The sequence below is a fragment of the Schistocerca americana genome, chromosome 3 (genome assembly GCF_021461395.2).
Source record: "Schistocerca americana isolate TAMUIC-IGC-003095 chromosome 3, iqSchAmer2.1, whole genome shotgun sequence".
Lineage (NCBI taxonomy): Eukaryota > Metazoa > Arthropoda > Insecta > Orthoptera > Acrididae > Schistocerca > Schistocerca americana.
This window is the reverse complement of record NC_060121.1, coordinates 752,878,499-752,905,649: the sequence shown is the minus strand read 5'-3', so window position 1 is coordinate 752,905,649 and position 27,151 is coordinate 752,878,499.

Below are 27,151 nucleotides of genomic sequence, written 5' to 3'. Positions count from 1 at the left end.
ATTCCACATTTATTTTGATACAGTAACTGATAACGTTGGACGTTAATGTCTTTATTTAATATGTCAATACAAACAGTGATCTCAATTTCGATAGCACGAAGTATTTAACTGACAATTAACTCTGTCCTACATATAGCTGCTTTTGTGGAAGTTTAAGAAACACGTTTGTGTTGCCTGCGCTGCATGCTTGCAGTACATGGAGGAGGAGCTTTTTCCTCTCCTCACCCCTCCTCTCCCTTCAGCAGCGGTAGAGCTAGCTTTCCCCCCTCCCCCCTCCCCACCCCGGGAGATGCCAAGTAATAGTTCACATACAGTATGCATCTGTTTACCCTATAATGGAACAAACATATGGCAAAAAATATGACAACACGATTCCAATTGAGTTCAACAGAATCTACTTGTCACAAATGGGCTAAAATAGTCCCAGTACCATTATGTAAAATCGCAGTACTAATCTGATTGCTACCTGGAGGTCTATGGCTCATGCACATCCCTACAAGGTTCCTTAAGTTGTAGATATTACATACAGTAGTGATGTAGACTACATTAGTAATAGTCAAACACGTAATGATTTCAGTAGATTTATTCAACATGAGAATACAATACAGCACGACACTTTACAAAGCATGGCGCAAAACATAAGAGAAGAGGGACAAGTCAAAGAAGTATGCGTATAGGAGAATACCAAACTAGCGAGCACGCTTTGGCGACATTCGCCACAGGGCCTCCCCACCCCTCTTTTGACACAGTTCCTATGTAGTAGTTTCAGAACATGATCAAGGTGTCATTCGTGCTCAGCCTCAAATGAAGAGAAAATGAGTAGGTCATCTAGGTACGAGTACACATACGATATGTTAAAAAGCAAGGAGTCAATAAAACGTTGCCAGATTTGGGAAGTATTTTTTAGACCATATGTCATATAACAGCACTCAAAGAGGCAAAAGGATGTGATCACAGCAGTTTTCGAAACATACTCTGGGACAGTCAGAATCTGATGATAGGCTTTGCAGCAATCCAAAACACTAAACACTGGCACGACACTAAGCACCTTTGCAAAGTCTTGAATGTGAGAGATCAGGTAGTTTATAATGGTGTGAGCGTTAAGAGCCCTATAATCACCACAGGGCCTGGCTGAATTGTATTTCTTTTGCACAAGGTGTATGGGAGAAGGTCAGTTGCTATGTGATTGGCAAAAAATGCCCAGACAAAGGAGCTCATTAATGATGAATTTGGCCTGGAGGAGTATTTTTGAATTGAATCGATGAGCTTTGTGATGAACAGGAGATCTGTCAGCAGTATTGACTTTATGTTAGGTACCGTTAGTAAGACCTGAGAGTCGAGAGTCATCTGGCATAATGAGGGGAACTTTATGGTCAACTTGCACAGGAGAAAACACTAAAACACTATAGGTTGTTACCAGATGGTGTATATTACTGACCTGAGTAGTTAAGGTAACTGGTGTGGGGTCCATATTCGGTACCTGCGCAATGCAGTTGTGACATCGTTGTATAGATGACAGTCATTACAGCAGCTGATGAGCCTGTTGTGTCGCCACATCGTTTTGTTGCCAGAGCATGCTGTTGTGCTTGCGGAGAGAGTCGGTTGCAGTGTGCTCAGCGGTGAAGTGAGTGGCAGTGTCATAAGACGAGATGATAAAGATGAGCACTCGACCAAAGAACGTGTGAGTGGATCCTCGACAGAGGGAAGATGAGAGGAAGGCTAAACGAGCCCAGAATTAAAGTTCCTGACGCTTGATGCAGCAAGGCAGCTTCGCAAATATTCGACGAAAAGCCAAAATAATGTGGTAAGTCCATGCCTAGGATGGGTTCGTCAGTGTCCGCCACATGGAAAGCCCACATAAATATGAGTCCAGGAGTAAGTTGCACTGAAAGTTCAGCTGCGCTGAGGACGTTAATAATAGCCATTCACAGGACATATTGTCAATTTAGTAGGCATTGTATTTGCCAGAGCTACAGCAGGAGTTATCACACTTGTCTCAGCACCTGTGTTGATCAAAAAATTGTAGCCAGAGAAACTATCCAATACGCAGAGGTAGCTACCAGTGGTTGTCATGCAGATGCCAACTGTTGCATTTCTAAGGATTGAGAGAAATTCACATGGTCCATCATGCATAAACTGGACCACATGTGGACTTTGGGTATGCACAAGGTAGACCATTGCTGAACATGGAGTGAAACCAGCACAACAGGTACACTGGGTGGAGGGTGTTGGCTGCTGCACGTACATCATTTGTTGGTAGTGTGGGTGGGGGGTAGGGGGGTAGGCGAGCTGCTGGATGGTAGTTAGACAGCTCTTGGAGAGGATCGTGCGTTGGATGCAGGCAGTGCGGGTAGGTTACTACCAGATGGCTGCATGTCGCATATGCGCTACACACGCACTCTTCTGCATTCTCTACCAACAGGGGGAGGGAGGGGGGAGCAGAGGCATTTGCCTCTTGATTCTTGATGTTGTTGGTGATATACATCAGGTGATGGTCTTGAAGTAAGGTGTACACTTGTTCGATGAGGTGCAATGTGGACTCAAGATGTTCTGACGAATGCAGACAGTCCACAGAACCAGTTACAGCATGAAGGTGGCGTAAATGAGGGAGCCCTAACCCCCAGAGGCTCTTCATGTATAATTTGATGAAGCACTTATGGTGGGGCATGGGCAAGGCACACGATAACTGTGTCTTTTGTGACAGAGTATTTGTGATGAGAGGGGGGGATAAAGTGCCAAGTCACTAATTATGTTCGTGTGGTTGCAAAGATGGGTGATTAGATACACAAAGCTGGAATCGTTGCCCAGTATATCATGAGAGTTGAATAAGTTCTAGACGAGAGCAAACCAAGTGTGTGGGCTGTCCATTGAGTGTGGAAGCAACTTTGGCAGTTTCCCCTGACCGAGCAGTATGAGTAAGCAGACTGATGCAGTAGGTAGCTGGGCTGGTGATGAGATGCAAAACTCTGACTGTATACACACATCAAAATAAGTTTTGCATCGCCTCGGTTCCCAGAACTCCTGAAAACAAATGTTGACTGTGGGTATTGTATCACAGACACAGTCCTTTGAGCAGGTTTAGTGACAAATCTGAACAGTCAAAGATGTAAACAACCAAGCATGACCAGTGCTTTCCGACAGCCGATGAGTTGTAGTCATTCCACCAGGCAGGAGGTACGTGGCTCATGTTGTCTGTAGCTCAACCATGCCAAGATGGTCAGTATTGCAGTTCGATTGTGTCCTCATTGTTACTTTGCGACAGGAATGGCTCTCAACAAGGGAAGTGTCCAGGCATCTCAAAGAGAACCAAAGGGATGTTGTTCAGACATGGAGGAAATAGAGAGAGACAGGAACTGTCGATGACATGCCTCACTCAGGCCGCCCAAGGGCTACTACTGCAGTGGGTAACCACTACCTGTGGATTATGGCTCGGAGGAACCTTGACAGCAACGCCATCATGTTGAATAATGCTTTTCATGCAGCCACAGGACATCCTGTTATGACTGAAACTGTGCACAATAGGCTGCATGATGTGCAACTTCACTCCCACCGTCGATTGATGTGTTCGGATGTGGGCTGAGTTGACATCCCTTCGCTCCCAGCTTCAAGCGGTGTTGGCTTCGGTCACACAGCTTGAGGCTGTTGCCAATGGGCATCACTGTGGGGGTCCGGATGGGGGTTTGTCGGGGACGGCCAGCTCGTTCCACGTCCCACGCGTCCATCGATCGGACTACGGCTGTGACTGCCTGGGATACTGCCCACGTTGAGGCTGACCCCTCACCTGACGTAGAGAGGGAGGTCGTCTCGAGGTGTGGCAGGGGACGAAAGACATTCCAGAGGGTTGAATGGAAGACCTCTCCAGTTTGTCTGACGAACCAGTTTCAGGCTCTGTCTCTGGCTGATACTGATCTTCGGCCAGACATGGCTGCTTGTCCTGTTCCAGAGGTTGCCCCTCAGTCTGAAGATCCGGGTGGTCACAGAGGGTGGGCTTACTGGTAGTTGGGAGGTCCAATGTCAGGCGCGTAATGGGGCCCCTTGGGATATGGCTGCAAGGGAGGGGAAGAAAACCAATGTGCACTCCATGTGCATACTGGGGGGAGTCATTCCAGACGTTGAAAGGGTCCTTCTGGATGCCATGAAGGGTACAGGATGCACCCATCTGCAGGTGGTCGCTCATGTTGGCACCAATTATGTGTGTCGATATGGATCAGAGGAAATCCTCTCTGGTTTCCGGCGGCTATCTGATTTGGTGAAGACTGCCAGTCTCGCTAGTGGGATTAAAGCAGAGCTTACCATCTGCAGCATCGTCGACAGGACTGACTACGGACCTTTGGTACAGAGCCGAGTGGAGGGTCTGAATCAGACGGTTCTGTGACCGTGTGGGCTGCAGATTCCTCGACTTGTGCCATAGAGTGGTGGGGTTTCAGGTTCCGCTGGATAGGTCAGTAGTCCACTACACACAGCAGGCAGCTACATGGCTAGCAGGGGTTGTGTGGTGTAGACTGGGCGGTTTTTTACGTTAGATGGCCTCGGGCAAGTACAGAAAGGGCAACAGCCACAAAGGGTGTGGGGCAAAGTCAGGACATGCGGGGACCAAGCAGCAATCGGTATTGTAACTGTAAACTGTCGAAGCTGCATTGGTAAAGTACCAGAACTTCAAGCACTGATAGACAGCACTAAAGCTGAAATCATTATAGGTACAGAAAGCTGGATGAAGCCAGAGGTAAATTCTGCCGAAATTTTTACAAAGGTACAGACGGTGTTTAGAAAGGATAGATTGCATGCAACCAGTGGTGGCGTGTTTGTCGCTGTTAGTAGTAGTTTATCCTGTAGTGAAATAGAAGTGTATAGTTCCCGTGAATTATTATGGGTGGAGGTTATACTCAACAACCGAGCTAGGTTAATAATTGGCTCCTTTTACTGACCTCCCGACTCAGCAGCATTAGTGGCAGAACAACTGAGAGAAAATCTGGAATATATTTCACATAAATTTCCTTAGCATATTATAGTCTTAGGTGGAGATTTCAATTTACCAGATATAGACTGGGACACTCAGATGTTTAGGACAGGTGGTGACATTATACTGAGTGCACTATCCGAAAATTACCTCGAGCAATTAAACAGAGAACCGATTCGTGGAGATAACATCTTGGACCTACTGATAACAAACAGACTCGAACTTTCCGACTCTATAAGCACAGAACAGGGAAGCGGTGATCATCAAGCCGTTGCAGCATCCCTGAATACGGAAGTAAATAGGAATATAAAAAAGGGAGGAAGGTTTATCTGTTTAGCAAGAGTAATAGGAGGCAGATTTCAGACTACCTAACAGCTCAAAACGAAAATTTCTGTTCCGACACTGACAATGTTGAGTGTTTATGGAAAAAGTTCAAGGCAATCGTAAAATGCGTTTTAGACGGGTACATGCCGGGGGGGGGGGGGGAAAAAAAAAAAAAAAAAAAAGAGGTGGCCTACAAAACACCTGTTCGACCTATACTTCAGTATTGCTCATCAGTGTGGGATCTGTACCAGGTTGGGTTGACAGAGAAGATAGAGAAGATCCAAAGAAGAGTGGTGCATTTCGTCACAGGGCTATTTGGTAATCGCGATAGTGTTACGGAGACGTTTAGCAAACTCAAGTGGCAGACTCTGCAAGAGAGACACTCTGCATCATGGTGTAGCTTGCTGTCCAGGTTTCGAGAGGGTGCATTTCTGGATGAGATATTGAATATATTGTTTCCCCCTGCTTATACCTCCCAAGGAGATCATGAATGTAAAATTAGAGAGATTCGAGCATGCACGGAGGCTTTCTGGCAGTTGTTCTTCCCGCGAACCATACGTGACTGAACAGGAAAGGGAGGTAATGACAGTGGCACGTAAAGTGCCCTCCGCCACACACCATTGGGTCGCTTGCGGCGTATAAATGTAGATGTAGATGTAGATGGTGAGGTCCATCTTTGCAACCATGATGCCATGCAGCATGATACAGATGGGCCCAACAACATGCTGAATGGACCACTCAGGATTGGGTTGGGTTGGGTTGTTGTGGGGAAGAGACCAAACGGCGAGGTCATCGGTCTCATCGGATTAGCGAAGGATGGGGGAGGAAGATGGCCGTGCCCTTTCAAAGGAACCATCCTGGCATTTGCCTAGAGTGATTTAGGGAAATAATGGAAAACCTAAATCAGGATGGCCAAACGCGGGATTGAACCGTCGTCCTCCTGAATGCGGGTCCAGTGGCTCAGGATTGGCATCACATTCTCTTCAATCATCGGAGACATGTTTGGAGGCAACCCGGTCAGGCTGAACGGCTTAGACACACCAGCCGATTTTGCTGCTGGTGGTCATGGAAGGCGCCATAATGGCTGTACGATACGTGAATGCCATTCTTCAAACAATATTATGACCAAATCAGCGGCATATTGGCAAGGTATTCGTCTGCATGGACGACCATTCTCGCCCCCAATGTGCGCATCTTGTGAATGACTTCCTTCAGGATAACGACATTGCTCGACTAGAGTGACCAGCATGTCCTCCAGACATGAACCCTATTGAACATGCATGAGTTAGATTGGAAAGGGCTATTTATGGATGACGTGACCCACCAACCACTCTGAGGGATCTACGCTGAATAGTCATTGAGGAATGTGATAATCTGGACCAATAGTGCCTTGATGAACTTGTTGATAGTATGCCACTATGAATACAGACTTGCATCAATGCAAGAGGATGTGCTACTGGGTATTAGAGGTACTAGTGTGTACAACAATTTGGACCACCACCTCTGAAGGTCTCGCTGTATGGTGGTATAACATGCAACATGTGGTTTTCATGAGCAATAAAAAGGGCAGAAATGATGTTTATGTTGATTTCTATTTCAATTTTCCGTTCAGGTTCCAGAACTCTCAGAACCAAGGTGATGCGAAACTTTTTTTGATCTGGCTACATAAGGTTGTCCAGTGGGGTCAACCTTGGTGTAGGACTGGCGTGGAGCAGGCACAAAGACAAGATCGACTTGTGTGGTAGAAGGTGGTACCATCGTCAGTTGCGGCGGCATTGGGGAGTATGCAAACATGTCGTAGGCTGTGTCATCCAAGGTCTCAGTTTGGCGGTAATAACGTGCAGGCCAAGAAATGGGCGCAAAATCAACATGGTCGAACAGTGCAGCTCAGGCGACTGGCATCACTGGATGTGAGGGAGGCGAAAGTGAGAGAGAGGTGAATGCAATATGTGATGCATGGGCTGAGGCCCCAGTTCTGAGTGCGAGGGTGGTGCGTAGGAATGCGGTCGCTCGGCATAGCAGGCACAGTCATAGTTGTGGATGGTAACGGAAGGTGCGTGTGAAGCCTTAAAGTACCCAGAGCACAGTATGCGGTACATAACAGTAGGCACTCTGGCAGCAAAATATCTGTACCAGGAAGAAACACATACCGGAGCCATGCTGTGCTGTGCAGGTCCGAAACACACAAAAGGTGGAGGCTGAGGCATATGAGCAAGTATATATGAATCTAGTCTAGACAGAGGTGAGGGATGTGAGACACCAAAACCATGTGTTGGCAGTCGCATAGGTATGGTGAAATAATAAGCGCATGTTTATATTCAATTTTAACGCCTGTTCGCATTTTCAATCTCCTACCTATACGGGGCGAAACAGTCTCACACGATTTGTTTTGTAAATTGCTAATTGTAAACTGTCATAATAATGCATTGCACAGCCTACAGACATGCAAACCACTCATAAATAATGAAATACATTTACATCCAGAGAGCCAAACAAATCCTACATTGTCAAAATATAATAATCCATCTCATCTAAAACACTCTGCAAACATGCTTGCTAATCGTCAACTATCGAAATCAGGCACCAGTCTTTATTTAAACAATTATAGACAGCACCACCATCCAGTGTGTTTGCCAAAGGTCTGGACTCCGACTGACTTATTACACAGTACCGGCAGCAGAGGGTGCTGTCGTGACACCAGATGATAACGCAAGTGCCGTTATCCAAGATGGTGGCATACAATGTGTTCACCACAAGGCCTAGTACATATTGACACCACCAGAGAGTGCTACCGTGTACTTGGAATCAATTTTCGCGAATACCATACCCACCTGGAGTTGGAATGAAATAGTTAAACTCTCCAACACGATCCTCAACCAACCGCCACATCCACCTGCCAGCCCAGGTTGTCGAGCTAATGTGTCCTACAGTGCACAGTGCATGATGTAATCCAAGATGGCGGGGGGCGGGGGGGGGGGGGGGAGGGGAAATGGAGGGTAAACGACTCTCTCTATTATGGACATAAGTTTTTATTTTGCAAGTAATGTTTCCACTACGCGATCTAGACTGCAACTGCCCTAGTACACATTACTTGCCACCAAAGGGTACTGTCATCCCTCATGTGACATAATCCAAGATGGTGGTCTGTAGGGTGAAAATGGCACCAAAACGACTAAGACTGCGCTGGGTTGCTGGATAGAGTAAGGAAGGAGTGTACTCTATTTATTTTAGAACATTTTATTTGGGGATGGAGTACATTTATCACACTGGTACAAAACATACGCTCTCATAAGCTTGGGGCTATCTCACACAGCCCACAGACCTGCAAACTACTTCTAAATAATGCTCTCCAGACACGGAAACAACTCTTAAATTAATGAAATAATTTCAGTACACACTTGCTGACTACTCCTAAATAATGCAGCACAGTGATGTGTAGACACACTCAGTACTCATAAACCATCCAAATAACGCATAGAGCAGCCTACAGACCTGCTTGCAAAATAATGCAACAGAAACACACAAGCACCCTCCGCCATCCCCGGTCCCCCAGCGAAGTGACGCACTCGTCAACTGTCAAACCACGCACTACTGCCCTCAAGCATGAGGCAGCGACATCCCTTTCATAATTCGTATTTGAGAAATTTCTCTCTAAGTACATGATCACCTAGACGCCATTGATGACACGATCGGACGAGAGCAAAGACTTATTTACAGAGCGCAGATGCCCCAAGCAGGGATGCTCATGCATGTGGCCAATGCTACCGACGTGAACCCTCCCCATACATATGGTCCGGCGAAGAGTTAGTTGCTGAGTGACATCGTAGAAATCCATTCCAGAATACCACAAACTGCTTTCACTCAAGCGTTTGTACCGGACTATGCGTGACGTGTTCAGCAGTGCCAGCACACCCAGTGTCACTGACATCTCTCTGCGAAACGTCCACGTGGCGACTCGCCATTCTCAATGTTATTCTTACGTCACATGGCTTTGTAAAACGTAACAGCCAAGTTGACCTCTTGGGAATTGTATAGTGTCCCAGAAATAGTTAATGCTCGCTTTTTTGATATCTCAGCTGTATGCACGAAAATCTTGTCCTAACAGAATCTGTTTATGAAAATAACACCAAATGCAGTCTTCCTCGCGAACTTAACGAGATAGCCCTCCTGCTCTGAACATACGCAAATGTTCTCACCGCTATGTAGAGGTTCCTGTATCACAGCACAAAGGATATGAATCAATCAAGCATTACGACTGGCGCTTAAGGAGTTTACTCGCGAATTGCTGATGCCGCCAGTATTGAAGCACAATCCGCCTTTTCTTTCTCTCTGCAGACAGGAATCTCAGTGGTAAAATTATTTTGCACAGATCACTAAATTGCATTGACACTTAAACCTGCAAAGTTGTCTACAGATCATCAAATACATACGAGACTCACAAGAATATTGGAAGCCAGGAAGATATTTACCAGTATAACTACAATTAAATGTTACTATTGCTGCTACAGTCTGTCCTTATGACTGGTCATAGTTATTTCCTTTCCACAAACCCATACTTTATAAACCTGATGCTCAAATGCGAACGCATCATGCACCCACCACTACTAGTAAGTATAATACTTTGTAAATAACTGATTGCCTATGATAGGAAATAATACTGACCAAAAATTAGTGATGGGTGGACATGCCTCGTAAGTTTTACTCTTGCGAGTCCTACCAACGTGTCCTAGAAAGAGAGCCATAATCGACCAGATGTTAAAAAAACTCAATCGCAACAACTACTGCATGTTACTGCCACAAGTGGTCTTGGTTCTAAGGTGCACACAAATATCCATGTTAAAAGCTATACCCGCTTTATGAATCGAGGTACGACATTACCTCTGAATGAGGTGATTTTTTTTTCTGTACGAATACTATGACGGTGATCATGGAAATCTGTATTATCAGCCCACGATGCAACCTAGCTATAAAATCACTGAACTTTTAAAGTGATTTGGCTAAGGAACGTGGTACGTAAGCTGTATTTGTGACTCCATGACACCAACCCACCTAGATAATTTTTATAGTATTTGTAGCACATTCTGGCTCGAGCCCATATCAGAGGTTCTGTGTTATATCCAACTTTGTGGCCTCTGTGGTGCTTGTATATTTAATAGGATTGTGTCATACAGGGAGCAGCAGTAGCAGCAGTAGTTGATAGGTAAATTCGGTGAGGGAATGGGTATGCCGTTAGGAATGCTTGGATGACTGCACGCTGCGCTATTTTGGGAAGTATTGTGAAATCTCTTTCTCCGCACTGGATTGCGCTGCAGCTATGCATCATTGCGCCATCATTGATGCCTAGGTGACTCCTAAACGGGATGAGATTTTATAGTTCGTAATTTTTCTATGTTGGGGGGTAGAGAATACTGATGATAGCATGTTGGGCGGATTGATCTGAATGGATGTGGATCTGTAGTACTCGTATCTAGTTCGGGGATGTACCATATTGCGCACATTTCCGCCGAATGGTCAAAACACAGTCCTGTTGCACTAACTCAGGTCGTTCTGTTTCTACATGGGTTGAGAAGGTGGTGGATATGTCTTTCTCTGACTTCTGCTCAGTTCCGACTTAAATTGGAATGATCACATGCGGAAAGCTGTAGAAATGGGAGCAGTTTCAAGATGCGTAGGGGGTGACTAAAACCACGTTGGAATTGTAATGTAGCAGCTAAGCTCGGGAAAGGTGGCTCGTTTCGAGATATGGGAGTGCCAGAAATATGACTGAATACTGATTGTAATGATTAAAGTAATTGTGAATAGGATACAACCCATGTATGTGCTTGAATGGAAAGATCTGATTCCAAATCATGGATATCATTTCTAGTGGATAGCATAACACTAGAGATCTGAGCAGCTAGTGTACATTCTCTCACGACTTCAATCAGCACATCATCTACTACTACTCTTTGTACTTCTTCTCAGTCAGTCATCGCCTATAACTCAGTGGATATATCATAGAACCTGTGATATGGTCTTGAGACATACTGCGCTACAAAAACTATAAAAATTATCTAGCTGGCGCAGTGTCATGTAGTCGCAAATACCACTTACATAGTATGTTCCTTAGCCGAATCACTTTCAAAGTTCAGTGATTTTATAGTGAGATTGCATCGTGGGTTGATAATACACATTCCTACGATCACCGTCACGGTATATATCCGGAAAAAAATCACCTCATTCCGAGGCAATGTCGTACCTCGATTTGTAAAGTTGGGTATAGCTTTTAATATGGATTATTGTGTGCACCTGTAGAACCAAGACTGCTTGTGACAGTAACATGCAGTACTTGTTGCGATTGAGTTTTTTTAACATCTAGTCGATTACGTCTCTCTTTCTAGGACACGGTGGTAGGACTCACAAGAATAAAACTTATGAGGCATGTCCACCCATAGGTAATTTTCGGTCAGTATTTTTTCATATCATAGGCAATCAGTTACTGACAAAGTATTACACTTAGTAGTAGTGGCGGGTGTGTGATATGTTCGCATTTGAGCATCATATTTGTAAAGTATGTGTTTGTGGAAAGGAAATGACAATGTCCAGTCATAAGGAGGGTATAGATTTGACTTGGAGTACTGTGATAGCAAAGGGAAGAATATGTCCAGTCATAAGGAAGGTACAGATATTTCCATTTCCAGAGCCACAGGCTTCAGCAGGGTGTATTTGTGATACTTCGCTCATTGTCGAATGACATTCAATTGAGCCTGCGAAACTAATACGTAGTACGTGTTGGGCGGCTTTCATGATCAAGTGGATATTTGAGAAGATTGTGTTTGGAGGTACTTTTGCACTGGACCATTACTTGCTCCCATGTAAATTGATCGATTGACTGCTTCTACACATTTCGTGCCTTTATTTAGTTGAGAGAAGATCAATTGTGGTGTGTGGAAGGCATGTTTTCCTGTTCTCTAGACATCGGAAAGACCTTAGTTGGCTTCTAGATAATAGGGATGATTTGGAATCTGTTACTTTCGGTATTCGAGAGTGGAAATATCAGTTTCCTCTATTTCTTTCTAGTTACTCAGTGATTTACAGCACGCTGCACCTCGCAAAAGTTTGGACTTTCTGGAGAAATAATTTCCAGTCTATATGTTGGGAATTATGTTGCGCTCGCGATCGGTAGGATGCTGCCTAGTGCTTGACATTGAGAAGTACCGCGAAAAAGGTATAATATTTTTGGGAAAATAGGTGTGTTCTTTTAATCCCGGAGTCTGGAGATGGGCGTAGAAAAGCGAGCAAGGAAGAAGCAGAAATAGTATCGCGTTTGTGGCAAGGGGAAACGAGTACACATTACAGAAAAGGCTGATGGTGATTCCCTAGGATTGAGGAGCATCATGACATATAGCCGGTGTGAGTGTAGGCATACCATAACTTTTTCGGGTTCTGTACAGATATAAGAGATAACTGCACAGTTTGTGTAAAATGTGTATATACTGTATTGTAAAGTTACTGTGACTTACGTAGTGTAAAATGTCTGTATACTGCATTGTAAATTTAGTATGGTTTATGTTATGGCGTGACTAGAGAGGATCACTGTGTGTCCTATCGTGAGGTATGTGTAGATTCATCACAGCAATAACTGCAAGGATATGAGCGAGATTTTTTATGTGGAGAATTATGTGCACTATATATAGTGAGTTTCGTTCCAGAAGCACAGTTGTCAAAAGAAGATATTACCTGTACCTCAATCCGTATCAGACTGTAGCAGCAATTGTGACATTTAATTGTATTTATACTGGTAACTGGCTTCCAATATTCTTGAGAGTCTCGTATGTGTTTGAAGATCTGTAGACAAATTTGCAGGTTTAAGTGTCTGTGCAATTTAGCAATCTGTGCAAAATAATTTGAACACTGAAAGTACTGTCTGCAGGGAGAAAGAAAAGGCGGATTGTGCTTCAATACTGGCGGCATCAGTAATTTGGCAGGTAAAGTCGATAAGAGCCAATCATAATGCTCAATTCATTCACATCCTGTGTGCTGTGATACAGGAACCTCTACATAGCGGTGAGAACATTTGCGTATGTTCAGAGCAGGAGGGCTATGTCGTTAAGTCCGCGAGGAAGACTGCATTTGGTGTTATTTTCATAAACAGATTCTGTTAGGACAAGATTTTCGTGCATACAGCTGAGATATCAAAAAAGCGAGCATTAACTATTTCTGGGACACTATACAATTCCCAAGAGGTCAACTTGGCTGTTACGTTTTACAACGCCATGTGACGTAAGAATAACATTGAGAATGTTTTGGATCGCGAGTCGCCACGTGGACGTTTCGCAGAGAGATGTCAGTGACACTGGGTGTGCTGGCACTGCTGAACATGTCACGCATAGTCTGGTACAAACGCTTGAGTGAAAGCAGTTTGTGGTATTCTGGAATGGATTTCTACGATGTCACTCGGCAACTAACTCTTCGCCGGACCATATGTATGGGGAGGGTTCACGTCGGTAGCATTGGCCACATGCACGAGCGTCCCTGCTTGGGGCATCTGCGCTCTGTAAATAAGTCTTTGCTCTCATCCGATCGTGTCATCAATGGCGTCTAGGTGATCATGTACTTAGAGAGAAATTTCTCAAATACGAATTATGAAAGGGATGTCGCTGCCTCATGCTTGAGGGCAGCGGTGCGTGGTTTGACAGTTGACGAGTGCGTCACTTCGCTGGGGGACCGGGGATGGCGGAGGGTGCTTGTCTGTTTCTGTTGCATTATTTTGCAAGGAGGTCTGTAGGCTGCTCTATGCGTTATTTGGACAGTTTTTGAGTACTGAGTGTGTCTACACATCACTGTGCTGCATTATTTAGGAGTAGTCAGCAAGTGTGTACTGAAATTATTTCATTAATTTAAGAGTTGTTTCCGTGTCTGGAGAGCATTATTTAGAAGTAGTTTGCAGGGCTGTGGAAGATGGCCCCAAGCATGTGAGAGCGTGTATTTTGTAGCAGTGTGATAAATATACTCCATCCCTTAATAAAATGTTCTAAAATAAATAGAGTAAACTCCTTCCTTACTCTATCTAGCAGCCCAGCGCAGTCTGATTCATTTTGGTGCCATTTTCACCCTACAGACCACCATTTTGAATTATGTCACATGAGGGATGACAATATCCTCTGGTAGCTGTAATATGTACTAGGTCAGTTGCAGTCTAGATCGCGTAGTGGAGACATTACTTGCAAAATAAAAACTTATGTCTATCATAATAGAGAGAGTCGTTTTTTTGCAATTTGCCCCCACCATTTTGGATTATGTCATGCATTTGACGCGTTAGTACATATTAGTGCACGTTAGCTCGACAACATGGGCTGGTAGGTGGATGTGGCGGTCGGTTGAGGATCGTGTTGGAAAAAAATGTTCAAATGTGCGTGAAATCTTATGGGACTTACTGCTAAGGTCGTCAGTCCCTAAGCTTACACACTACTTAACCTAAATTATCCTAAGGACAAACACACACACCCAAGCCTGAGGGAGGACTCGAACCTCCGCTGGGATCAGCTGCACAGGATCGTGTTGGAGACTTTAACTATTTCATTCAAACTCCAGGTGGGTGTGTCATTTGCGAAAATTGATTCCAAGTCCACGGTAGCGCTCTCTGGTGGTGGCAATATGTACTAGGCCTTGTGGTGAACATATTGTATGCTGCCATCTTGGATAACGGTACTTGCATCATCATCTGACGTCACGACAGCGCGCTCTGCTGCCGGTACTGTGTACTAAGTCAGTCGGAGTCCAGACCTTCTGGCGAACACACTGGATGGTGGTGCTGTCTATAATTGTTTAAATAAAGACTGGTGCCTGATTTCGATAGTTGACTATTAGGAAGCATGTTTGCAGATTGTTTTAGATGAGGTGGATTATTATATTTTGACAATGTAGGATTTGTTTGGTTCTCTGGATGCAAAAGTATTGCATTATTTACGAGTGGTTTGCATGTCTGTAGGCTGTGCAATGCGTTATTATGACAGTTACAATTAGCAGGCGCATGTGTAGAGCATTATACATGAGTTATTTAGGAGCAGTTTGCAGGTCTGTATGCAGTGTGGCATGTCAGAGAGTTTGTTCTGTATGACTATCATAAATATACTCCATCAATAAATAATTTGTTCGAAAATAAATAAAGTACACTCCTTCCTCTCTTCAGCAGCCCAGTGTAGGCTGATTCCATTTCTCACCAATCACCAGGAAGAGGTGGCTGTCAGGTGATGGAGGTTTGTCCACGTGTGTTTTTTTGGCATCAATTTTCTTAGTTTGCTAGCGAAAACGTAACTGACCTTTCTTTATTGCCAAAATTCAGACTTTGCGCCAGTTCATAGGGTGAAGTGGTGTCGGGTGGCTTAGGTTAGTGGAGGTAGGTCAAGTGAGCTTTCTTCCCACGATTTTCTCTGCTTAGTAGAGATAATTGAGGTGTGATGAATTATCCTTGTGGAATTTGAACTTCCCGCCATTTTTCTTATGGAGGGGGGCGTGGTACTTCCCTGCCAAAAACCAGCATAGCGAATGATGTCATGGCAGCCGTCTTGGAAGACATCATGCGCTGTTGCCTAGTCTACATGACGCTATCTTGGATGACGTCATCGCCACCATCTTGGATACATCTGGCAACAATGCAGACTGAGGTGGTACCAGCCTTCTCCCTATACTACCACAGAGGTTGGCAGTGGGCCACAGTAAAACAGCAAAGAGCTCTGCGGCGAAGCTAGCAGTTTGAAAAAGCGATATGGAATGTTCTCCAGAATTTCGTGATTGTTCCAGAAGGGTTCAATCTTTCCAAGAAATATATTTAACAGATTGCAAGAAAGACCTGCATTGATGATAAATACAATTGTTCTCCATTGCAGAATGGTGGGCTACTGTGGGTGAGGGGGTCATGTCTACTGCACTCTGAACAGGAAGCGATGTGTGAGGGCTGTGTTGGTATATTTTAGACGAACAATTTGCAGTTAGAGAAGCTGTCCTTTTATCTCCTATTGTTTAGTTGACTACACAAGCTACTGTGTTGGCAAAGGAGTATCTCCTCAACACGGGCCTCGATTTTCAGCAGTTTGTGAGCGTCTCTCAAGGAAAATGCACCTTTAACTACTGCCCACTCTGCAGTCTTTTGGGATGATGATTTTCCCCAGTACATATGTTGTGTTAAGACCCATTCATTATGTGTGCTGGTCTTTTCATGAGAATTTCGAACTGTAATTAGAACTGTGATGCATTTTTTCCATCAGTTATGGTAGCGTGTATTGACTTCAGTTACCTGGGCTAGAGGGTAGTTTTTGAGGAGGCATCTGTAGCGAACTCTGACATCAAACAACAATAGATACTGTCTTCAGCTGTATCCGTATGGGTAATACACTTTTTAAACTCCCCTCTGTCTGACACCAGCATTTTGTCAGTTGAACGTATTTCCACCCAAAAAGAATAAAGACAGTACCTTAGGCTCCTGCCTTTTCCTCACCAGCTTGTAGGTGAAGGGTAGAGTCTGAGTGTGTCTGCCACTAGTTTCGAGTGGTATTGCAAGTTTTTTTTCCCGGCGGGATAACACCAGATGTATGTTATCATCAGTTTGTGAGCTGTACTGCAATTTTAAGTCATCCTTCTGTAGCACTGTATGTATAGTTGAGTAATTAGGCTCAATCTTTATGATTAATTACATAATTAGGGCCTATCTTTACTTCAGTTTCCTGACAAAAATAAAGTATGCTAACCTAACCTTCTTCTGCTGCATCTGGACAATTTCCATGTGTTGGAGGGTGCACTTGGGCTTTCCAGTAAAACCACAGTTCAGAAAGGGCACCATAAATTCCAAGCACCTCTGGTGGCATGATTGTGTTAGGGGGTCCACTTATGCTTTCCATCCAGGAGGACCTGGGTTCGAGTCCCAGAAAGGGCACCAGCATTTTTAATTTCCTGCCAATTCCCGGGTGGTGGGTGGGGGTGGAGTGGGATGTCAGCACAGTCCTGGGACAATGAAATGCCCACCAAAATTATAAATTCCTGCCAAAATTCGAAATTCCCGCCAATAGTGTAGGTGGGGGAGGGGTGAAGAGGGCTGGAAGGGGGCTGGGGCCCAAATGTAGGCTGTCAAAAACACACGACATTTGGGGGTGTGGGTGGGTATGGTTGGGGTGGATGTGGGTGTGGTCCATCAGGGGAATTAATTGATCAATTTAATTAATTTGCATATCAATTTGATATCAAAATTGCGCTGATACCCACGTCTCCCTACTACTTTCACACAGGTGTTTAAACAACCACCAAATTCTTGAATCATTACTCTGAGGGCTGAACTCATCGCTCACCACTGCATTATCACAATTATTACCGCTTCTATAGAATGCCACAACTCAGCAGATTATTGACAAGTCGCATCCAGATGTAGTAGACAGAAAAAAACAGCTCTCATTGACTATTATGCATGAAATACAGAAATAGAATAACAGTTCTTTATGCAAGATGTATCAGAGATTACCTTACATATTGAAATATGAATTATAAAATCAGAGTCATAAAACGATATCAACACAGAAATTTGTTTCTGTGTACAGTAGTTTATTAAAATTAAGTTTTCTGAGTGGTGCTATTTACCATGCGGTGAAAATGCTTCAGGGATATCTCAGTTTTACATCTCAATTAGAACATTGGCTTCTGATGTTGGTAACAGAAACCGTGAATAGCAAATAACAGGATAACGTAAATTATAAGGAGCAGTCACTCACTAGACTACACAGCCTCAATGGATCTAGAATTCAGATCACACCTTATCATTATGTACAAGGTTGATTTCTTAACTGATCTACTACATTGTTAAGAATTAGTTCACAGCCCCTCATTAAATCATCAAACCTCTAGAAATTTCTCAGTATCGTTCAGTGAATCGTCACACACACAAAGAGGATGACTCAAATCAAGCTATCGGATGTGTATCAGGATGAACTGCAGTGCAAGTCTAGGGAGGTAATAAAATAGTGAGCATAATTACCTCTGGCACTCTAAATATTCGAACAACTCTCCAAAGAGAGAGACTTAGTTTTTATCCGAAACAAAAACTGGATAACTGCTTAATCCTGGGGGCTGTTGATGAGAAACAGAGTCATGGATAGCCAGTTGGTGGGGGTAGTGTTGAAGGTCAAATATGTTCCTATTGAACGAGCTGCCCTGGAATTACCCAACAAGCTGTGGGTGGGGGAGTCTGGCCTGCTGGAATACGTCCTGAATGGTTAACTTATGTCCTGTAGTTTTATAATACCATTGTGATCACTTTAATTTAAAAAAAATGAAGTTCTACCCCTGCCAGTTCAGTGACATAATTATAGCAAGGGGTACTCAGCAGCTATATCAAGGAGACCACCTCTCAGGGGCAATGGAATACGACGAAGTTGTCAAGAAACAAAGAGAGCACCATTTATTTGAATTTCGAGTACCAGGGCTGTGCTGGTGAGCAACTCCGCCAGCACATTGGCCAGCAGTAGGAAACATTGTACAGCAGACACTGAACTAAGTGCGCCTATGACAAGAGAAGACTAAGACACACCCCCAGGCTATGCGTCGAAAACGCCCCCTGGACAGCGTGCATATATGCCGCCACTGATCGAGCTGTCTCAATTTCTCAATCTCAATCTGCATTGGGATTCAGTTCACATTGCACCTCAATACATCGCACTGTGCCCTAGTCTTCCACAGTGATAGAAGTCGCCTGGCACCTTAGCTACCCGTGAGGGAATGTTAGTCATTGTATATACACACATAAAAAAGTTTTGCATCACCCCAGTTCCCAGAACTCCTGAAGATAGACGTTGACTGTGGATATTGTATCCCAGACACAATCACTTTTTTCAGAGATCTCACTAAACCTGCCTAAAGATGTAAACAACCATGCATGAGCAGCACCTATTAGATGGAGGGAGTCCGACAGCCGATCAGAACCAGTCATTCCACCAGGAAGGAGGTATACGGCTCATGTTGTCTGTAGTTCAACCATGCGTAGACAGTCAATACCGTGGTTTGATTGTGTGCGCATTGTTACTTTGTGCTGGGAAGGGTTCTCGACAAGGAAAGTGTCCAGGTGTCTTGGAGTGAGCCAAAGGGATGTTGTTCAGACATGGACGAGATACAGAGTGACAGGAACTGTCGATGATATGCCTCACTCAGGCTGCCAAAGGGCTGCTACTGCAGTGGATGACTGCTACTTACGGATTATGGCTCAGAGGAATCCTGACAGCAGCACCACCATGTTGAATAATGCCTTTTCTTCAGCCACAGGACGTCGTGTTACGACTCAAATTGCGCAATAGGCTGCGTGATGCGCAACTTCACTAACGACATCCATGGTGTGGTCTGTCTTTGCAACCACGACACCATGGAGCATGGTACAGATGGGCCCAACAACATGTCGAATGGGTCATTCAGGATTGGCACTCTTCACCAATGAGTGTCGCACATGCCTTCACCCAGACAATTGTCAGAGAGGTGTTTGGAGGCAACCTGGCCAGGCTCAATGCTTTAGACACACTGTCCAGGGCATGCAGTAAGGTGGAGGTTCTCAGTATTGGGGCAAGGGAGACACCACCCTAAAGTGCCATTATCCAAGTTGGCAGTGATGACGTCATCGAAGATGGCAGCGTCATCAAAGATGGCAGCGATGACATCATCCTATAACATCATCCAAGATGGCGGCTTTTGGCAGGAAGTTTGAATTTTGGCAGGAAGATAGGTCAATTGGGCTACCTCCACTCACCCAACCGCCTCCTCCCCCAGAAAATGGCGGGAAGCTCAAATGCCATCTGGACAATGCAACATACCTAAGAAAATGGCAGGGAAACAGGTCATTTGGGCTACCTCTACCAGCCTAAGAAAATAGTGGGAAAACAAGGGCACTTAGACTACCTCCACTAACCTAAGTCACCCTACCGCCACTTCCTCCTATGGATGGGCGGGCATAGGACTCAACTGGTGCTGGACATAAGTCTTTATTATTTTGCATCCACTATTTTATTTAAACAATTAGAGGCACTACCACCATCCAGTGTGGTCGCCAAGGGGTCCAAGCTCCAACTGACCTAGTACATAGTACCACCACCAGAAGGTGCTGTCATCCCTCCTGTGATGTAAACCAAGATGGTGGGGGGAAATGGTGGGAAAGAGTGTGTTCCCCATGAGGTCCAAGTGGTCTAGTACACAGTACCACCACCAGAGAGCGATGTCATCAATTCTGCAATGTAATCCAAGATGGTGGGGGAAAATGGCGGGAAACAGTGTGGTCACCATGAGGTCTGGACCTAGTACCTAGTACACAGTACTGTCACCAGAGAGCGCGGTCATCTGTTCCATGACATAACTTGAGATGACTGTCTGGAGGGGGAAATGACTCAGCCTGCACTGGGCTGCTGGAGAGACTAAGAAAGGGGTGCACTTTATTTATTATGGAGCAATTTACTTAGGGCTGGATTTTGGAAAATAGCATCTTTATCACATCAATACAAAACACACACTCTGACATGCTTGGGGTCATGCCACACAGCCCACAGACCTGTAAACTACTCCTAAATAACGCTCTGCAGACACACAAACAACTCCTAAATTACCGAAATAATTTCAGTACAGACATGCAAACTCCTCCTACATAATGCAGTACACTGATGTGCAGACACGAAATCAACTCATGAACTGTCCAAATAATGCATAGTGCAACCTACAGACCTGCTTGCAAAATAATGCAACAGACACGAGCAGGCACCGCCAGCCGCCCCCTGTCCAAATAACACGAGCACAGCCTACAGACCTGTTTGAAAAATAATGCAACAGACATGCACAGGCACCAACCATGGCCCCCTGTCCATTGGACTGCACATGCTCCCAGAAGTCGAGATGCACCAGGATACCCTACGAAATGACATACAGGTGCCCTCAATCATGAGGCGGCCACATCCCTTTCATAATTGACACCTGAGAAATTCCTCTTGAAATATGTGATCACCTAGGCACCATTGCTGATGTGACCTCATACGAGCAAAGACCTGTTTGCAGAGTGCCAAGAGCGTGCGCGCAGCAACTCAATCTAATAGACTCCCCTAACACACTTACTAATCATCAACTTTCGAACTCATGCACTGCATACCCATTCACAAAATAATACAACCAACACCAAAACAACTACTAAATTATCAAACCATATTGCACGTCTATCGCTCACAGTGCTTAAACAGCCGGGAAAAAATCCAATGCACAAACACACAGTGCATGTAAAAAACGTTTCCGAAGTATCATCAACCACAGGTATCAGGGCCAGCCAGTGTGAGCCATCGCGCTCACGTTGCTGTCGACAACATGTGAAAGTTCTTCGAATGCTATACTGATGTCACATGTCTATCTAAATATGTGCCAAGTCAACATCTGGGCTGTACACGCGTGTGAACCCTCTCTCTGCCTGCAGTCCAGTGAAGACCTAATTGCCTAGCGACTCACCCTTGCAGACACTGCAGAAATCGCTACCAGAATATCACAGGGTCCTTTGTTCCTAACAGAACAGGTGAGTTGTGTCTAGCCATGCCTGCATACCCAGCGTAGCTCATGCTTCACGGTGGAATGTTTGTCCTGCTGTCAAGATACCTCTCAGAAACGTTAAACGTTAACACAGCTAAAAGCCTGTGCATGCTTGCGAAGACACCCTTAACCATAAAAGCATTCCCCTTGTTTGGAAGTAGATCACTATTTAAGCACAGACGGGGGCAATTCAGAACAATTACGCAAACAGAATTTGAAGCACTGTCATACAGAAGAGAAAAAAATGTCCTGAATTTATCGGTATCCTACAGCTACAGGTCTGGAGATGTCCTAATGCCACAGTGGCTGGTGATTGATGGCATCCCCGCCAGAGATGGATGGTATACTTCAACTTGTTTTATAACAGTCGCTTTCTCAGAACTTTCCGTACATACCTTGCCTCCATCTTATTCGAATCACTTTGTAGACGCTCTTATGTCCTGGCACAAAGGATGTCTTGTGAATGAATCGAGCATTATGATTGGCTTATATCGAATTTACTCGCCGAATTACTGATGCCGCCAGTGTGGAAGCACCATCTGCCTTTTTTCTTCTTTCTGCGGACCGGACTTTCAGCAGCAAAACACTATTTTACACAGACCGCCATATTGCACCGACAATTAAACCTTTCAAAGTGCCCTACATATCGTCAAATACAGAAAAACTCTTACTCAATTACACTGCTCTCCCACTGAGGACAGAAACTTGAATATTAGAACATGAAATCGATCTCCAGCCCATCAATATATTACCGCGTACTGTATCTATCTAGGAAACATGCAATTCGTATCCTATGCCAAACGAAATCACCCGTTTTTACATCATTCATACACATACCGTGAAGACAGACAGCAATGTACGTATACTCGTGGCACAGGATATTTACTGCGAGGCCAGGCGGACATCCACCCCCAACACATGACCAGAGCACCCTAGTGGATTGAAACAACTCTCAGAACCATTCTACAAATTCGGACTCATTTCCCCTCGGCACAAACGCGTTACTGTTTCTGTCCGGACCTGCTTGTTTGCTCGCTTTTCTTCACCAATCTCCAGACTCTCGGATTACAAGAACACATGTATTTTCGCATAGCTTGCTAGAATATCATACCATTTTCGCAGTATTTCTCGATATCTAGCACACAGCAGTATCTTACTGTTTGCTCGGGCAACATAATTCTGAAGCTATAGACTGGAAATCATTTCTCTACAAACCCGAAACTTTAGCTAGGTGGGGTGTGCTGTAAACCACTGACTAACTAGAAACTTATCCTGTCTGCGAAGACCTTTATGTAAAAAAACTTGAAAAAAGAAAAATAGAGAAAACCGATATTTCCACTCGCGAATACCGATGTCAGTGATGTAATAGATTCCAGATCACTCCTATAATTTACAAAATCAACTAAGGTGTTTCTCAAGTCTAGAGGACCAGCAAACGTATCTTCCACCTGCTAGATGCACACACCACAATCGGTATTCTCTCAACTAAATAAAGACGGCAAATGTGTGGAAGCAGTCAACCAAACAATTTACATGGGAGGGAATAACGATCCAGCGCAAACGCACCTCCATATTCACTCGTCACAAATTTCCATGCAATTACCAAAGTTACCCAACACATACTAAGTATTAGTTCGCTATTCGGTCGTCTAGAGGACAACACATTTAATTCAGCTACATTCCTACACTCCAACAGGCCCCTCCAGTCTGACAGCTTGTACTGTTAATGGGAAACGTGAATAACTCCTGCACAGGCCACACACAGATGGAATATTCTTACGAAACTGGTCACATATATGTTTTATCATTGTACTTACAACTAAATGTTACAATCGCGCTCTCATCTGAATGACATTCAACTATGAGCGAGGTATCGGAAATACATTCTGCTGAGGGCAGAGGCTCTGGGAATAGAAATATCTATACCATTCTTATGACTTGACAGCTATCACAATATCCCACATCAAATATATACCTTCCTTTTTGCACATGCCTGACCACAAACACATACTTTATAAGCCCAATGCTCAAGGTGAATCTATCACACATCCCCTACTACTACTGTGCTAGGCAGCCAACGATTCAGTCTCTCCAGTGAAAGACATAGCACAGTATCCAGATCATATAACTTCATAATTGAGGCATGCCTTAGATAAACACAGTTGTCACCCGATTTCACACATAATGCACAGCCATCACACGCAGCTGTAATAGAAAGTGTCACACCTGTAAGGCACAGTATCCCACATCTGAGGGGAGAACGAATTGGATAATACTCTTTAGTCATCTGCTGATTGATGTAGCGCTCTGCATGACATATTTCATCCCAGTCAAAGTCAGGAATTGGCACTTTAACACCCCTCAATGCATTTTCAAGGCCGGCCGCAGTGGCCGAGCGGTTCTAGGCGCTTGAGTCTGGAACCGCGCGTCTGCTATGGTCGCAGGTTCGAATCCTGCCTCGGGCATGGATGTGTGTGATGTCCTTAGGTTAGTTACGGTTAAGTAGTTGTTCTAGGGGACTGTGATCACAGATGTTAAGTCCCATAGTGCTCAGAGCCATTTTTTTGCATTTTCAATTTCCATTCTTGCATGCAAGCTCCAGACATGATGTCCTTCTATACCAACGTTTACACATTTTATTTCACTGGGAGTTAAATTGTACGTGTAAGTGAAAAGCATAGGCGCACTCAGCGCCTTCTTATCCATAGCATCTGCACTCTGTGGTTGCATATCACAGTGATGTTCTGCTGGGATGGGTCATATGTCAGAGACCAGTACTGTCCTCCATCTTGATGTTGTTTAGGACCACCAGCATCAGCGTTCGATGTGTCGGGGCAGATCTCGTGTCCTCATCACACAAATCGATTGTCCTGCTCCAGCAAGTGGGATAAGTGTGCTACAGGATCCCATGTGGCCACTACTGGTTCAGACGTGCTGGAGGTTGTTACCGCCACAGGTCTAGAGGCAGCTGCAGGTCTCAACAGGATGGCAGCTGAGGTTGCTACAGGTCAGGGTGTGGCCGAGATTGGCATATTGGCATTCGACCCCACTGGCTTGGACACGTTGATGGCTAATGCTGAACAAAGATGAGGAAGCATTAGACATGGACCAACACGAGAAAACAATATAATAATAATAATAATAATAATAATAATGCTAACCACAGAGGAAGATGTGGTATGGGATACTTACTTTTCCGTTTCCTCCTGTTCTGCAGGGCCGTGTTGGATTGTGACTGCTGTTGACGCTTCATGGTTCTTCTTCTTCTTCTTCTTCTTCTGCTGCTGCTGCTGCTGCTGCTGCAAGGGTGAGGTCCCAGAGCTGCTGAGTCTCCCCTATACCCCTTCCAAGGATGTCACCAGATACTGCTATTCTACTGGCTGAAATGTAACATGTGACTGGGTTAAGGGCTCCTATTGGTTCCCAGCATTTGCCCACAGCCCAGACCAACATCTTGGATTATGTCACAGAATGGACAACAGTGCCCTCTGGTGGTGTTACTGTGTACTTGGCCACTTGGACCCCATGGCGAACACGCTGTTTCCCGCCATCTTGGGTAACAGTACTTGTGTCATCGGTTGACGTTATGACTGCCATCTTGGATTATGTCATGGGTGAGCGCGCCCTCTAGTGGTGGTACTGTGTACTAGGTCAGTTGGAGTCTGAACCTCATGGTGAACACACTGGATGGCTGTATTGCATCAAATTGTTTAAATAAAGACTGGTGCACGCAAAATAAGAAAGACTAATGCCCAGCACAGGTCGAGTCCTCTCCCACTGCATTTCCTAGGTGGAGGTGATGGTCGGGTGACTTAGGTTAGTGGAGGTAGTCCCACCATTTCCTTAGGTTGGTAGAGGTAGCCCAAGTGACCTATTTTCCCGCCAGTTTCTTCTCCTGATCAAATTTGAACTTACCGCCATTTTCTGGTGATGATGGGGGGGGGGGGAGGGTTAGGTTACTGGAGGTAACCCAACTGACCTATCTTCCCACCAAAATCAAACTTCCCTCCAAAAGCCACCATCTTTGATGATGTCATTGCATGATGCCACGGCCACCCATCTTGGATTACGTCATTGCCGCCATTTTGAATAACGGTACTTTGGGGTGGTGTCCCCCTTGCCCCAATACTGTTCTCTGCTGTTTTGGGGTGGCATTATGTGGGGCTGATGTACGACGCTGGTGGTCATGGAAGATGCTGTAATGGCTGTACGATACATGAATGCCACCCTTCAACCGATAGTGCATGTTGGCAGCATATTGGTGAGACATTCGTCTTCATGGACGACAATTCCCACCCCCATTGTGCACATCTTGTGAATGACTTCCTTCAGGATAATGACATCGCTCAACTAGAATGGCCAGCATGTTCTCAAGACCTGAACCCTGTCAAAAATGCATGGGATAGATTGAAAATGGCCACCAACCACTCTGAGGGATCTACGCTGAATCGCCGTTGAGGAAGGGGCAATCTGGACCAACAGTGCCTTGGTGATCTTGTGGATAGTATGCCACGATGAAGACAGGCATGCATCAGTGCATGAGGACATGCTACTGGGTATTAGAGGTACCGGTGTGTACAGCAATCTGGCCACCAACTCTGAAGGTCTCGCTGTATGGTGGTACAACATGGAATCTGTGGTTTTAATGGGCAATAAAAAGGGTGGAAATGGTGTTTATGTTGATCTCTATTCCAGTTTTCTGTACAGGTTCTGGAACTCTCAGAACCGAGGTGATGCAAAACTTTTTTTGATGTTTGTAGGTGTGATACAGACACTGAGAAGATGCAAGAATCAGTACATGTTATTTGATAACTGTTAACCACAGAACTTCAGACTGGATGTCATTGAAGATGAGTACCATACTCAATTGGTTTCTGTAATGAAGTGTATTTTAACAACATGTGAATTTTGTGTTGTAGTGACAGGAAACTGGCCACTCACCTATCATACCTTCCTCATCCAGCCAGGAACCACAAAACATTACTGATATTATAGGAGGGTACAGCCACAACAAGGGCTGTAGTGTGGATTGACTGGTCATTCCAGAAACATGAATAATTCCAGCATAGGCAATATCCTCTATGAGTTGTGAAATGCAACTTCAGTCCATCCCACTGCATGAGAATTATTTGCTGGAAAGTTTCCCCCTATGCTCTTCCATTATCACCTCCTTGGGAGTGTCTTGTGTGGAGTTACTATTTATTTTGAATCGGTCTGCTACTATTTTCAGGTAGTATTGTGAATTTTTTTCCAGTTGGAGAGCACCAGTTGTGTGACATCATCAGTTTTGAGCCATATTGCGATTTCAGG